This window comes from Myotis brandtii, unplaced genomic scaffold, assembly GCF_000412655.1.
Source record: "Myotis brandtii unplaced genomic scaffold, ASM41265v1 scaffold59, whole genome shotgun sequence".
Taxonomy (NCBI): Eukaryota; Metazoa; Chordata; class Mammalia; order Chiroptera; family Vespertilionidae; genus Myotis; species Myotis brandtii.
Window position 1 is genome coordinate 1529053 of NW_005370223.1, and position 7227 is coordinate 1536279.

At 37.2% G+C, this 7227-nt stretch overlaps 2 long non-coding RNA genes across 2 annotated transcripts in view; one reads left to right on the plus strand and one right to left on the minus strand.

Moving 5' to 3' along the window:
* LOC106728322 overlaps positions 1–2866 on the minus strand; it is a 13228-nt gene extending 10362 nt beyond the window's left edge. Inside the window, exon 1 of the long non-coding RNA XR_001364620.1 lies at positions 2854–2866. This is a non-coding gene — a long non-coding RNA (uncharacterized LOC106728322). The remainder of the gene's footprint in view (positions 1–2853) is intronic.
* LOC106728321 overlaps positions 1–7227 on the plus strand; it is a 247245-nt gene that overhangs the window by 134539 nt on the left and 105479 nt on the right. The window lies entirely within an intron of this gene.

Genomic DNA, 7227 nt, shown 5'->3' on the forward strand with positions numbered 1-7227 from the left:
TCTCATCATTGATGTTTCTATCTCTCTATCCCTCTCCCTTCTTTCTGAAATTAATAAAAAAATATTCAAAACATAAATAAATTTTAAAAATACATGTTTAAAAAAATGACACAGACAATAGTATGGTAATTGCCAGAGTGAAAGAGGTTGGGGTTGGGGGTAGAAGAGGGTTAAGAGGAGATAAATGGTTATGGAAGGAGACTTGACTTGGGGTTGTGAACACACAATACAATATACAGATAATATATTATAGAATTGTATACTTAAAATCTATATAATTTTATTAACCAATGTCCCCAATAAATGACCCCAATAAATTCAATTACATTTTTTAAAAAAGGGGAGAAAAAAGAAATCAAGAAATCCTACAAGGATTTTGGTGGTCATGTGGGTCAGAAGCAACACCATTGGAGAACTGAGGGGACCTTTCCATGAATTCCAAAGCTGCGAGGCTAAAAACTAAGCTAAAATCTTGGCAAAGCAGTTTCCCACAGCATAGGAGACAAGGGCCAAAGGGAGGAGAGAACCTGCTAACAACTGGTGAAATTCTGAAGCCCTAGATTAATTGTTTATTGAACTTGATGATCCTGATCCACAGCTCTTTTGTTCTGTGCTAGGGAGACCTGCTCCCCAGGGACACCAAGAGTGGAGAATCCCAGAGACACCAAGAGAAGAGGATTATTGCTAGGGGACAGAGAAACAAGATCTCCAACTCTCAGTACTTCCCTTGATGGAGTAAATGACCAGAGGGGACAAAATGGAGGTAGGTGTTGATAATGTTTCTATTTCATGGTCCGGGTGTGTTCATTTTCTAAAACTTCATTGTCTTGCACACTTTGGATGCATGCACTTTAGTGTATGTATATTATATTTCAATTAAAATGTTCAAAAAATTAAGTCCTTTAGTTAATCATCCCCAACTCCTCCTCAAACCATAAATTCGATTAGTGTCCAAGGCAAAACAGTTCATTCTTTTGCTTACTTGACCCCCAGTAACCCATACCTTCAAGGTCTCACGATCTACCTCAAGCTACTTACTAGTTTAATTTCCTAAATAAAGTTTCTCCCTTAAAATGAATTCTAACTTTAATTATGAGGTGGTTTATTTTCACCTCTCTTCAGAAGTAGTGGCCCCATTGCCTTCTGTACAGGTCAGATTAGCCGAGTATCATGTTTAAAGGAGGTTACAGACAGATTGGAACGTGTCCAGGGAGGGCAAGTGAAATAATAAATATATGGGAATTAGGTTGAAGGGACTGGGGATTTTCAAACTGAAAAGTAACAGACTGGAGTCAGAAGAACAGTGCAATCCTGGCTTTCAAATCCATAACATGTTTTGTGGTAGAACGATCTGTTTTATTTGAGGATTTTGAAGGCAGAACAGGGACAAAGGGTGGACCCTTATGGAAAGTGAATGCTTTCCTTTGAATGCTCAGTTATCTATTGAGTGGTGTGTTCTTCACTCCACAAACATTTATTGAATGATAAATATGTTACAGGCTCTGCAGCCAAGGAATGCTTAGTCTACTGCTGAAGACAGGTGTATATAAGTATAAAATTAGGTAGAAATCCAATTCATGGCATCACAAGGTGATGTTGGAGCTCAGAGGAAAGAGGAATGGGTGAGGAGCAGGACGTAAGGAGATGAATTGCAAAGCAGGACTCAGTCTTCTGACTCACAGCTCTCCATCTCATCTTTATCATGGAAATGAGCAACATCACCATCCACTCATTTACTCAAGCTCATAGCCTGAGAGCACACAACAACCTCACCCTCTCCCTCATCCGCAAACCCAAACCCAGTCAGCCTCTCAATTCTATCAGTCTTGGCACAAAACATTTCTCAAAGAGATCTCTTCATTCTTGTCACTACAACCAAGTTTAGACTCTCAGATCCCTTGCCTGAATCATTTGGTGACATCTAACTGCTCTCCTGCCACCAGGCCTGGCCGCCTCAAATCTGACATCACACAGGCCTTAAGGTTACTTTTCTGAAATAAAAATTGGGTCATGCAAATGTCCTGAGCAAAGTCCTTCATAGGCTCACGGCATGAAGAAAAGACTTCCACCCTGTGGCGTGGGATTTGAGGCCCTTTCCTCTTTGGCTCCTGCCCACCCATCCAGCTCATCTCAGACCAGCTTCCCGTTTGGACATGCCCTACATTCCAGTGGTCACCGACTCATGTGAGTGACCCTGTCACTCCTCACTGCGGCACACCTCCACGTGTGTGTTCACCATGCTCCTTTAATTTGAAAGTCTCTCCCTCAGCTCATCCCCCTGGAAATGCTACTCATCCTCCATGCATCAGCTTTAACATCAATTCTATGAAGTCTTCCCTGACTCCAACACTTGAAAGATAGACACCTTCTTCATTTGTACATTTACTTTCTTTCTGCAGATCTCTAAGATTACCTGGTTTTCCCTCTCTTCTTGACAGGCTGTGAGCTCCTGAGGAGTATGAACAAGGTTAGACAACATAGTGGACTCTAACGTCAGGCTGCCTGGATTTAAATTCTGGCTCCATTTCCAATGAGCTGCATATCTTTGGCGTCTTTGCCTGTTTGAGCCTCAGTTTCTTCGTTAGCAAAGTGGAGATGATGGTACCTACCTCGTAGGGTTGTTGTAAGAATCGAAAGAGTTATTTCCTGGAGAGTGCTTAGAGCAGAGCCTGGAACATAGTAATTCCTTAGCAAATGAGATCTGTTATTATTTACTGTTACTACTATAATCTCTGCATGGGAGATGCATAGCTCATTAGATATTATATAGTAGCTCTTCCATAAATATTGAATGTATTTTTCCAACTGTTTACATTGCAAAAAAAACTTAACATTGAACACACACACACACACACACACACACACAGTGCTCTGAGAACTAGAATCTGAGAAAGTTATGATTACATCTAGTGGTCTATTTCAGGTCCTCAAAAGGGACATTTTTCCTCACAGTCTAGTCTCCTTGTTTTGCAATCTTCTTCTTATCCTGCACAGGGCATTCTTTGGAGAAATTTAGTGCTTTAAGCTAAAGAGCTATGGAGCTCCCTCAGGGACATTTATCTATAAAATAATAGCTGTAGGAGGAAACTTGGAGATGACAGCCTTAGACAGCCATTTGACTGCTCTGTTTAGGAGTGAGTTTTCCTATAATTTATGCTAAATAATCTCTATGCTCTGATATGAAGCCTAAAAACTGTCATTCAAGCAAAACCATGAGCTTCCACAACATTAGAATTTGATACGAAAGGTCATGTAATGCAGTCTTCATAATGGCACCATTCCTTACTGGCTGTTGTCACCTTGTCACACAAAGACCTTCTAAGACTACTTAACCAGTAAACTGTGTTTTCTTGTTTTAAACCCTGGATTCTGAAAAATTTTATTTGAGGTACAGAGTGCTTCTTTCTTTATATTTCTAAGGAAGCTTTCATAAGATGATGGCCAAATTATTTGAAAGATGTTTTCCTGTGGTGATGTCATTTCGAAGGGAAAACATACTTGGGATATGAAGTATTCCCATCAGAAATCTCTGAGATCTTACATCTGTACTCTTAAGCCCAAGAGGTTATCAAATGATAGTAGATGATTGTAAAAGGGATGACTTCTAATGGGGTGTTGGCAGGCAGGCTGGCCAACAGTCACAGGTCACTGCGCAAATATTTATGGAGGAAGCAAAGGCTTCATTTTTGCTTTCACTATCAGACAGCTTTCCTAAACGTACAAAGAAAGACGAATACTCAGGACTGTGATACCCTGTGCATGAGAAAAATACAGAAACCAATAGCCCTGTTGGAAGAGTCTTACATGGTGTAACTTTCTAATAGGTAAAGTTGTCTGATAGTATTTATGCAAATTTTGCATATCATCACTAAATATTTTCTACTTTTTCTATCAATTGAGAAAAGAGTGTTAAAATTTGCAATGATGATCATGGATATTTCAGTTGTCTGTTTAGTTCTGTCAGTTTTTGCATTACGTATACCAAAGCCTTGATATTAGGTATATACCCACTTCGGATTGTTATGCTGTGGAGTAGCTGCTTTTGTCATTATTATATGCTCCTATTTGTTAATAATTAATATGATAGGGTTTATTTCCACCTTCCTGGTGTTACATTCTGTTTATTTCACCTGTTCTTATTTCTTGCTTCTTCCTTTCTTATCTTTTTTTGGGATGAATTAAATACACTTTAGTATTATTTAACCTTCTTAGCTTTTCAGAGATAGCCCTGTGAATTTCTCTCTCTCTCTCTCTCTCTCTCTCTCTCTCTCTCTCATAATTGTTCTAGATATTAAAATATGAATCCTTAACTTACCACTGTCTACTTTAAGTTACTATTGAGGCACTTTATAATCTAAGAACCTTAAAACAATGTAATTTATTTAACACTTCTCTCCTCCTTTGTGCCATAGTTGTCCTATAACTCCCACGATGCACTGTTATTATCTTTTGCTTTAAATAATTGTCTTTCAAAAATACTAATAAAAAAAGAAAAAGTCTTTTATACTTACATATTTCTATTCTAGTGCCTTTTATTTCTTCCCGTATATTCAAATTTCCTTCTGGTATCATTTCCTTCTACTTACAGCACTGGCAATGAATTTTCTTAACTTCCTTTTGTCTGAAACAGTTATTATTTTAATTTTTGAAAGAAGTTTTTACTGGTTATAGCTTTCTAGGTTGATAGTTTCTTTTTTCTTTCTAAATTTTAAAGACTGTTTTCTGGCCTCTATGATTACTGATGAGAAGTCAGACATTATTCTTATATTGTTCCTTTATACAATTTATCTCTTTTGGGCTTCTTTTAAGTTTTTTCTCTATATCTTGGATTTTCAGCCATTTTGTCATGATATACCTAGTTTTGTTTTTCTATGTGTTTACTCTGCTTGGAGTTTAAGGTCCTGGATCAGTGAATTTTTAAATTAAATTTGGGGAAATATCAAATACATTTCTGCCCCATCTTTTTCTCTGTCCTTCCTAACATTCTAATTACATAAAAGTTTGTTTGATTTTTTATCATAAGTCATTGAGGCTCTTTTCCTTTATTTTTCAATCTTTTTTTCCTTTATGTGCTTTGGTGTAAATATCTATTTATCTGACTTCTAGTTCACTGCTACTTTATAATGCAGCTTTTACTAATCTCATTAATAAAATTTTGTTTTCAGATATGTTATTTTTCAGTTCTAAGATTTATAATTGTTACATTCGGAGTTTTTATGTCTCTCCTAAAGTTTCTTATCTCTTAATTCTCCCATCTTTTCCTGTAAATTTCTTAGCATATTTATCATAATTATTTTAATGTTCTTATCTGTTAATTTCAACATCTGTATCATCCATTGGTCTCCTTCTGTAGACTATATTTTCTCTTGAATTATAGGTCACATTTTCCAGCTTCCTTGCTTGTCTAATAATTTATTTCAAATTTGACAATATGTTTTATTGTTGAAGATGCACCATAGAGTTTCTGGATACTGTTATTCATTTTAAAAGAGTGTTAAATTTTGTTTTAGCATATACTAACTTACTGATAGATTATCTCATGTCTACAGAGGCTTGGTTTAGGGCTTTATTAGAGAGGGTTTATTTTGGCTCTGCTTTAGTCATAAGAATAGATAGCCCTTAGTTCTAGGGTATGACCCTGACTTCTAAGGCTGGGCCCTTTTGAGGTTTTAAGCCTGTGGTGTTTACCAATTCCTTCTAACTTGGTAGAATTTGAACTCCAAACTGTCTTTTCAGTACTTCATCTGCTGACATCTCCACTCAGCTCTTTTACCTCTATTCGTTTGTTCTACTGATTTCTGCTTGGGATCTTGCCCAGCCATTTATAATTTTAGAGACATGCAAGAATTTGAGAGAAAATATGATGTAGATATGTCCTCCTTTCTCCATGACAACTCCACTTCAGGGTATCCCCTTAATTCCCAGCCATGCTGTCAGCCCAAAATCCACCCTCTAACTTCTGAGTTCAAAAAGACTCATTCTTTCTTTTTGAGTGCTACCCCTTATTCTCATGCAAATTAGAGAGTTCTGGCAGGAGAAAAGTTGAGTAAATAGGAATCTAATCTGATTTGCATCCCGTCTCTCAAAGGCCATATCTACTCTTATGTCTGCCTGCTTTGGGCTTATGTCTATTGCCTTCCAAGAGACCCCCACCCCCTAAAATCTATAGTTATCACCAGCAAGAGGATTAGTCCAATACAATGTACTCTGCATTACCAGAACTGAAACTCCTCTAACTACCTGGTTATTTAAGACACACTTTGTAAATAAATAAATGAGAAGGCTTATTCAGGAGTTACCTCTAATACTACAATTGTGGTTCTTGGTTTATTTTTTAACACATGTCTCCATAAACATTACATAACTTCCTCTGAGTCATTTCAAATCATTAAAAATCTCACAATGAAGTGTAAACACAGATTCGTTTTGAAGAAGTGCAGAACCTCATTCAATATGCCAGCCTTCACTGCCCTGAGTTCAGTTTATGTATCAGGGGAAACACGAGCGATTTTCCCATTGACTGAGAAAGCCCCACCACCATGTTCCTCAGCATGTCGATTATGCAAACCTCCGAGGCACATGCACCTGCCCATAATTTATTCTACACTTACCTCACTTATTTAAGTTTACACAAAGCACCGACAAGTCATGTTATCTGTTTTTCCCCAGAAAGTTCCGTTTTTGCATAACTTGTCTTTTTTTAAGCCAAAACATTAATTCACCTTTTAAAGTTTAGTCATCCCATAGCTTGAGTCCTTGCCATGCCAACAAGGACAAGCAGAGAAAAAAAAACAGCCTGGGAGTGAGATTATTGAACTTTTGCCTCAGCTGGATTCTGCTTCTTATGTTGGCCATTTTGGATTTTTAAATTTCACTAGTGCAGTGAGTTATGAATTTGTGTCTCTCCATGCAAGGAACTATTGTAAGTATTTACTCCTGCTACTGTATTTCATTCTTACGATAGGCACAGTTTACAATTGAGAAAGTGGGCACAGAGATTCATTTATTTACCCATGATCACGCCCCAAAATGATTATACCCAAGTGTGTTATTTCACTTGAAATCAAAGGGCCAAGCTGTGATTTGAATCAATGGTCTGCTCTTCTTCTTATCTATTGGACTTTGCTGATTCTCATGTCCTGTTAATGCCTTTACTCCATTTGTAATCTTCTTTTAAATCCTACCCAAGGATATTTTTTTTATTGATTTTAGAGAGAGAGGGAAAAA